This window comes from Chelonia mydas, chromosome 14 (assembly GCF_015237465.2).
Source record: "Chelonia mydas isolate rCheMyd1 chromosome 14, rCheMyd1.pri.v2, whole genome shotgun sequence".
In the NCBI taxonomy this organism is placed as follows: Eukaryota; Metazoa; Chordata; order Testudines; family Cheloniidae; genus Chelonia; species Chelonia mydas.
In genome coordinates, this window is record NC_051254.2 from 16,886,834 (window position 1) to 16,896,001 (window position 9,168).

At 46.5% G+C, this 9,168-nt stretch overlaps 1 long non-coding RNA gene across 1 annotated transcript; it reads right to left on the reverse strand.

Annotated features, from left to right (window-relative positions):
- Positions 1-665: 665 nt before the first annotated feature.
- Positions 666-4,128, reverse strand: LOC122462940. Its single transcript, XR_006285837.1, has 3 exons — positions 4,017-4,128; positions 3,561-3,601; positions 666-983 (listed from the first exon to the last, which is right to left on the reverse strand). It is a non-coding gene; the product is annotated as an uncharacterized LOC122462940 (long non-coding RNA).
- Between the last annotated feature and the right edge of the window lie 5,040 nt (positions 4,129-9,168).

Genomic DNA, 9,168 nt, shown 5'->3' on the forward strand with positions numbered 1-9,168 from the left:
GTAGAGGGTGCTGTTCACTCACTGGAGTGTCTGTCCTCCCATTCCAGAATACAAGGTCTCGCGTGTCATTTCTAGCTGCTCTTTGCATTAAACTATGCCATGAAAGTGCCCTTTCAACTGTCTCACTCCCACTGCCAACAGCACACTTTCAATTAAATCCAACTCAGGTCAGCTCTGACAAGAAGCCTCCCTTGTAACTCGGGGAGGTTATCAACCAGCATATTCCTGAAATGCAACTTAAAAAAAAAAATCTTTTGCTGGAACCCAACCATGTTCTATTTGATATTTTTTCCTCCTTGGCAACTTTATTTGCAGAGGCATTGGTGTGGAGCTTAGGTTACACTTGGTTTAGTAAGCCAGTTTTTCAGTGCACCAAGAGGTATGGTTTCCAAGCCTCCAGGATTGTCCTGGAGTCTCCAGGAATTTAAAATTAATCTGTAATTAGAGATTGTGTCATGGGAGGAAACCTCTAGGAATACATCCAACCGAAATAGGCTACCCTACCAAGAGGTGGTAAGAAGTACAGAATGTTAGTTATTAGCTGCTGCCTGCACAGAACTTAGAAAACATAAACGACCATATATCCAGAGTTATCATAATTAATGACAACAAAAACGTTGGAAGGGATATTAAACCTTGTGCTCCAGGGTTTAAACCCCAGCCTCTAACTCTGTGAGACCACAGTGGAACCTATAATGGAGGGCAGATTGTCCCACATGTGCCTACTATGAAGTTTCTTGCCCCTTCCTCTCAGACATCTGGATCTGGCCACTGCCTGAGACAGCATATTGGTCTTGATGGACCTTGGCTCTGATCCAGCCTGGCAATTTGTATGTTCCCAGATACTTATATAGGTTGTTAATAATGATGATTGTTACTAGTTAAGGTAGTGTGTGTGATGCTGTACAATAGAGAGATGACGATAAGGCCCACGGCTGAAGCTGGAAGTTTGATTTGTATATTCGGGGTCCCGCTAACAAACTCTGCAGAGAATACAAACAAATTGGACAGTATGGTTATTTATTTGTTTTGATGTGTGTATAGTCAGCTACAGCCATTAACAGCATCTGGGGAATCTGACCTACTGCCTTCCAGTGGCTTTTCCCACAGTGCAAATGCATAAGACTCCAACGCCTTTTTCTACTCCTTTAAGCCCCTGCAATCAATGAAAAGGCTCCCATTGATTTCTGCGGGCTTTGGATCATACCCTAAAGCAGCATTGCTGTTTGTTGCATCTGTGCTAGGGGGCACTCATTATTGAGCTGATGCTCAGGGGGATAAGCACCCACCACTCCCACTGACTCAGTCCATGGGAGTTTCAAGTGCTCAGCAACTCTACAAACCAAGTCAGACACCCCTGCACCAAGGTAACAGGGGAAATCTCTGCATTGGTTCCCACCTGTGCCCACTGAAGTCAATGGAAAGTCTTCATTTAGTGGCCTTTGGAATGGGCCTTTAATACCAAGGAGAGGCAGAGTGGACTAGTGCATAGCACATAGGAGACCTGAATTCTATTCCTCACTCTGCCACTAGTTTGCTGGGTGATCTTGAGCAGGTCACATCTTTGTGCCTCAGTTTCCCTATCTGTAAAAGGGCATATGATGATACAGACCTTCTTTGTGAAGTGCTTTGAGGTCTACTGATGAAAAGTGCTGTCTCAGAGCATAGGACTCAGGAAGAGAGAGGTGGCTTTTGCCATATCTAATCACTCTGTTGCAATTGGAATTAATGTTCCAGAATGCAACATGCTCCATGAACAGCTGTGCTTCTCATCCTCTAAATTATCCTGATACCACTGACCAACTCAAGTCCCATTCCAGCTGCTCTGTGAGTGGCAGTCTGTAAGGAGGGATTAGCCGAGACTGGCACAGTCCTGTTCTCCCCAGCTTGGTGTTTCTTTGTGGCAGCCCTCACTGACTGAGGTTAATACTCTGTGGGGTTGATAAAGCTGCTGGGTTACATTAGCCTCCCCTCTTACGTAGTACAGAGATAATTGCAGCCATTTGAATTAATGAGCCTGTCCTGCCAGGCTCCAGGGTGAAGCCTCAACATAGGAGATTGGCAAGGCTAAGTGGTGTTTAAGTTTGGATCCCAGTTTTAATAGCAAAACTTTGTCGCTCAGGGTGACTTGTGAATTCTGTGCCAAACGCCCCCTTCTTCTGGGATTTGAAAGCAGAAGCAAGGACACACATCCAGAATACGAACAGATGACATGCTATGCTGCTGCCCAGAGGGCGAGTCCTGGGCATCGCCAAGACACCAGTGATGAATGGAGGGGAGCTTGCTAAGGGTTGTTGAGCTGTCTCAGAATGAGAGGAGTAGTATGTTAGGGAGGCAGGCTGTTTCAACACCTTCCCCCCACAGGAGAGATACAGACACAAGACCAGTGATTACAGCTATCTGAGACAGATGGTCATTGGGAGCCAATGCCAGAGTAAGCAGGCTTAATGATTCTGAAACCAGTTTGAATAGGGTAGACCACGCTGGGGAGAAGCCATTTTGAGAGACAGTGTCACAGACAGAAGGTTTGGAGTTGACGGGAGAGAATGTCTTTCTGTGCTGTTCCCCTCACTTTAGAGGAAAGCCCATTTAATATAGTTTGTAGTGAAGGCTAAATATGTGAGTAGGCTGCTTTCCTACAACGTAAAACCACTTTCTCTGATATTTTGTTCAGAGTGCTTAATGAATGTACTTTCTCAAGAAAGCGGATAGTCAATCTCACTGGTCACAGGCTCCCAAAGGGCAGGAAAGGCAAATGCCCCAAATGCCATTGGATCTGCAGGATGGTAGGTAGCAGGTACATGGTGCAGCATGACCAGGCCTTGGTCTGAGATTCCACCCCAGACAGGTACGGGGAAGAGGCTCAAAACCTACTATGGGTGCACTCAGAGAAAGCAGAAAGGGGGTAGAGACGCTACTAGCCCTGTAACCATGACAACATCCCAATGGGAAGCTGAGTGGCAGCCCAAGGACCAGCAACCTAAGGAGTAAATAGGCTGTGACAAAATGATTTCAGAGTCCTCCAGCCTTCGGGGCTCAAACCCATTCAGATTCGTGTTTAGCCCCACCTTCTAAGGCCCGGTCTACACACAGATTTTGTACTGATATAACTGTGCTAGGTAAGGGTGTGATTTTCTAACCGACGTAGTTATTTCAGTACAACCCCTAGCGTGGACACAGTTATACTGCTAGAGAGGTGCCTTATGCCAGTACAGCTTATTCCTCTTCCCATACAGAAATCATTATTTTTCTTTATTGGCATCTTTAGTCTGCAAAAGACAGTGGGAATTGCAGCCTATGACATAGATGGTTTGCAATGTCTCATGTGACTGACTAGTCCAATCCAAGATTTGCATGACCTTTGGCAGTTATTGCAAGTGTATGTACCTTGGTTGGGAGCTGCTTGCTCTGCCAATACCTTTTATACCACTATCACGGTGTTCACACTAGGGGTGGTGAACCGCCCCAACTGTACCGGTATAGTTAAAGTAGTACCACATGTGCATACAGACAAGCGCCAAGAAAGGATCAAATAACACATCCTTGCAGGCAAAACTCACCCTAGCACAGTGTCTCTCTCTCGGTCTCTCTATTGGCCCATCTAAGGAAGAGAATACCAGTTAGCTCAAGCAATAGATCTATAGATTTTTAAGGCCAGCAGGGATCAGTAGAGGCTTACACTTTCAGTGTTGAACATCCTGGGTTCAAACCCCACTGACAAGCCAAATGGATGGTAGCTTTATACAGACACTCTTTTGAGCAGCCACCTTGCCTTCTTCTCCATACTACACAGCCCCAAGCATACGGAGGGCACTCAATAAATGACAAGATGGCCAATGTTACTATGTTGGGTCCTGCACTTTTCTTGGCAGGGAGGCTAAGACACCACCCCTTGCCCCTGCTCTTGGGCCACCAAGGTCCCCACTAGTGGCCCAGGAAGGTGGTAGAGGAGGGAAGAGGTTTGGGTTTGCTCTCACTCTGAGCCCCAGCCCCACTCAACTCCTGCAGGTTCTTACCCTCTTCCCCCTAGAGTGGGGTACCTTCAGTCCTTAGACACTGGGGAGGGAGTCTCCCTCACTTCAGTTCTCTGATCTTTGAAGTCTTACAGCACACCTCCAAGCTCCAGTCCTCTCTCTTCCCTGACTACCTGAAGCAGGGAGTTTTATTAGGTTCCTGACAGGGCCTTAATTGACTGCAGGTGCTCTAATTAACCTGTAGCCACCCTTCCTAGTCTACAGGGAACCATGCCTTAATTTGCCTTGGGCTTATATATTTCCCCTCTAGCACTCTACCACTGCTCCCTGGTCCTCCTGTATCACACAAGTAATAAAGAAGTATTTCATCACACAACACACACTCAGCCTCTGGAACTGTTTGCCAGAAGATGTTGTGAAGGCCAAAAGTATAACTGGGTTCGGAAAAGAATTAGAAAAGCTCGAGGAGGACAGGTCCATCAATGACTATTAGCCAACAGGGTCAGTGATGCAACCCCTTGCTCTGGGTGTCTCTAAACTTCTGACTACCAGACACTGGGACTAGGTGACAAGGGACGGATCGCTCAATAATTACCCTGCTTTGTTCATTCCCTCTGAAGCATCTGGCACTGGTCCCTGTTGGAAGACAGGATACTGGGCTAGGTGGACAATTGGTCTGACCCAGTATGGCCGTTCTTATATCCTAGTTAATTGTTCTTCTTCCCAAATGCTCATTGGCCCCAAGTGTTTTTTGCTTTGTTTTGTTTTTTGTGGGTGGGAGCATTAGGGGCTTATGACAAAGATATTAGAACACCCATCTGTGGAGACAGGAGAACAGGGCAATCACTTGTGGTAATGGGAAGATGGCAGTTTATTGGCCATGGAATCTGAGAATTCACCCCCATCTCCAAGAGGAATTAGAGTCCAAGGATCTGTGGCCACAGGGCCCAAGAATCCCTGACAGGTCACAGGAGCTGAGAATCTACATCCCCAACAGGCCACAGGAACTGAGACTCCACAGGCTGGGGGTCACAAGAGTCCCCTTTTCCTTGCCAGGCCTCAGAACCCCCATCTCCCTCACCCAAGACCCCAAAATCCATGCCTTTCCCACAGAGAATACACAGGACAGCCCCCATTCCATTGTACCAAATGGAAACCTGATGCTGGAAATGAAGGGGAGGTTGAAACGCTGGTGTTTGAAATGGAGGCAGGATGGACACAATTAGTTTGTCCTGTGAATTGATGTGCAACAGCAAATTTTTTACCTGCATGTATGGTATAAGCTGCTTCCCTAGTGGGCACAGATATCCATTCCTGAGCAGCCAGGCCCGCTTTTTAATATTTCTAAATGCAGTTAGAAGCTGGATACACTTTAATTCTGATCTTTAGATTATAAAGTGTAAAAATCACATCCCCAATGAGCAAGCAATGTGCCCAGTAGGCACCTAGTGTGGATGCAGTTATAAGCATCTGGGTTTCAGACAATTGGGGCCAGTAGGTTATATAACAAGTACCAAGGCCGATATACAATGGGCATGGTGTAAGTGCCTGGGGACAGACGAGATTAGATATCAGACATGTGGGACCGGGCACAGCCCTGATGTGAGCTAGTGGCACTCTGTTATGGAGTCAGTGGACTGGCATTCACTGATCCCTTTGCTGATGGGATCTCCATTGCTGCCATATTTCAGTCTGAGCCACTGTTGGCTCCTGTGGGGCACCAAGAGAAGGGACCAGATACTTTCACACTGTCTTTGCAACCAGATGTTTTCAGGCACAGAGGTAAGGGAACACCACATGTTACAGAATGATTTTTTTTCACCTCAATAGCATTCTGATCAAAATCGAGTCTTGGGTGTCTCCCCAAGTGTGCTCTTGCCAAGGTCCCTCCCCAGCCTGAGCTTTCATGCAGCTGGGGAAGGGAAGGCGCCAAGAAATAAAACACACTCCTCTGTGTGCTTGAGATGTATGTGGTAGGCCTTACAGTCTTTTTCCATCCCTCCCTGCATGCTGGCAGTGAGGAGAGTATCACTGTGGACAGCTTTCTGCCTGCCTTTTTGTTCCAAGGCTAGCAGTGAGTTTGTGTGATCGGACAGTCCGCCTCAGGGGGCCTGATCACTAGAGTCCAAAGTTCTGGCAAACAGCGGGAAAGACCCCCTCCCCCTCACATTGTCTAGCTTTGGCCTGTCAGCTCCTAAAATGCCTACCATCGTCTGACATAGACAGTTCTGCCCCACTCCGCCAGCTCCACTGCATCCACCCTTCAAATGCAGACACTGGCATGCAGCAGCAAATGCCGGCTGGGCCCCAGTGGAGAGTTTCTAGCAGGTTGAGAGACTCAGCTGTTCTCCCCCAGCATGGAGAGTCACTGGGCGGGATTTGTGCTGTTCTCCAAGTCAGGAGCTGCTGTAACACACCTGGGCATGGACAGCGCCGATTGCATTACCGACCTGGGAAATGCTCCCTGGAGTGAAAATGAGAGGACCTAGAGATGCCCCTTTCTCCTTCTAATCTGATTGGTGATGGCACAGGCCCCATAGCCCCCTACCTTAGCTGAGCTCCCTGAGCTAGGCACCTGGCTAGAGAGCTGAGCTCCCCTCTTTTGCTGCAGGCTGGAACTGTATTTGTGTTTATTAATTTCATTAGTGCCCATGGGGACAGGGGCTAAGCCATCTCCAAGCCACCCCAGCCTTCTCCCCAGACCCATGCAGGGACTCCGGGACCCTCCAAAGATATGTCCGTGTCTAGTCCTTTCGTTCCTCATTCTCTCATTGTTTCCGACAATGGCAGCCGCTCTCTGTCTCCAGTGCTAATAAGAAGCCTTTCCCATAAGCCATTGCTGTTTATTAACAGGAGATACCCTGGTGCAGCCAGACAGCTTGTCTAGGCTGGATTCCTGCCCAAGGCTGCTCATAGCATATGACTTAACAGCTCACTTTGAAATGCCATGACGGGCATAAAGCTATCTGCTTCTCATTGTAGCTTAGCTCTGCAAGCTGCTAAATGCAATGCCCTGGATGTACATGGCAGATTGGAATTCTCCAGATGGTGCTAAAATTCCCATCACAGAGGCGCTATCTGATGATCTCAAAGCACTGTACAAGCACTGATGGGGGGCGGGAGCACGATCTAGTGGATAGAACATTGACCTGCAACTCAAGAGACCAGGTTCTATTCCCAGCTGACACTGGCCTACTGGGCAAGTCACTTTACTGCTCCGTGTCTCAGTTTCCCTATTTATATAATAGGAATAATGATGCTTACCTCCTTGTCCTTTGTAAAGTGATTTAAGATCTATAGATAAAAAGTTTTGTATAAAAGAGTTACTTATTATTAAATGAAACTTCACAATTCCCCTAGGAGGTAGGTACAGTAGAACCTCAGAGTTATGAATACCTCGGGAATGGAGGTTCGTAACTCAGAAATATTCGTAAGTGAACAAAACATTATGGTTGTTCTTTCAAAAGTTTACAACTGACTATTGACTTAATACAACTTTGAAACTTTACTATGCCGAAGAAAAATGCTGCTTTCAACCATCTTCATTTAAATGAAGCAAGCACAGAAACAGCTTCCCTATCTGGTCAAATTTTTTTTTTTTAATTTTCCCTTTATTTTTTAGTGGTTTACAGTACTGTACAATATTTGCTTTTTTGGGGGTCTCAGCTGCCTGATTGTGTACTTCCAGTTCCAAATGAGGTGTGTGGTTGACTGGTCAGTTCGTAACTCTGGTGTTCGTAATTCTGAGGTTTTATTGTACAACTATCCCTGTTCTACAGGTTGGGAAATGGAGGCAGAAGGATTTTGTCCCTTGATGAAAGACAGAGAGAGGTTAAATGACTTGCTCAGAGTCACAAAGTGAGGGAGTGATAGAGATAAGAACAGAGCTCAGAACTCCTGATTTGTAGTCTCCTGCTTTAACCAGTAGGAAACACCTTCCCCCACTTCCCACCCTCCAACCCCCCTCCTCTCTCCAGACAGAAAATAGCTGAATTTTCAAATACTTTGGGACCTGAGTCCCAGGCTCCATAGGCAGGGAGTTATTTGAGGTGGGGAAATTGGTTTTGAAATGAACAGAATATCCCAAGCAATGAGAGGCCTGTCATGATGTTCTGAGGAAGGATCTCATGCAGAGACAGCAGCCCTGGCCCAACAGAATGTCCTAGACCCAGAGTGTAGTTTCCCCTTGAGATCGTTAACCTCTTTGAGCCAAGTTCACCATAAGCAAGAGCGACTCTAATGACATCTTTGACATTGCACCTGTATGCAACAGCAGTAATTCAGCCCTTCAGGTTTAAAGTGAAGACCCCCTGTTGGGATGTGGGAAAGAGACATTTTAAGAGGGGCAGAGGAAGGAGATTTTCAGGAGTTTGTCACTTTTTCCTACAAACAATTGACATTTTGATGAACGTTTTTGCCAAAAGTTTTGAGATTCAATTTTTTCCCCAACCAGCTCCAGAGAATACACAGTGGGGGGAAAACTCTTTGAGAACAAAGCTGCATGGTGGTGTGTGATGGCATCAGAATCACCTTCATTGGCGCTATAACCTCGTTGTTCAGTAATAATGCGTGGCTCTTTTGATCCGGAGAAATCAAAGCGCTTCACAAAGGAGGGAAGCATCTTTATCATCTCCATCTTGCAAATGATGCACAGAGCAGTGACATGGCTTGCCAGAAGCCACCCAGCAACAGAACAAGGAACAAAACCCAGGTCTCCTCTCTTCCCAGACAATGCTCTAATCCATTAGCCACTCTGCCTCTCCAAGTTCAAGTGATCCACGGGGGCTTTAGGGAGATCATGAATATTATGGTAATGCGGCCCTTATAAGTATCTGGATAGATCATGAGTGCAAAGCTCAAAGCAAAGCCCGGGCTGGTACAAAGCCAAAGCAGATAGGAACTGAAGGAAACATTTGCCAGTGAAGTAAAACAGCCCCATCAAGCTACATGGATGAAGAGGCACAAAGCAATCGGAACACCAATTTGCCCCCACACTTGGTGCATCATCAAACATTCATTCAGCACTCATCATCAAACATTCATTCACTCTAGCACCGCGGAACTCTGCTATTGCTTTTAATAAATATTATGTTAATCAGAGCTGGTCCCTCCTGGGACTGTATATATTTATACAGCACAGGCACCAGACTTGAGGGCCTGAGAGAGTCTTACAAATTACTTATTTAGTTAGTTA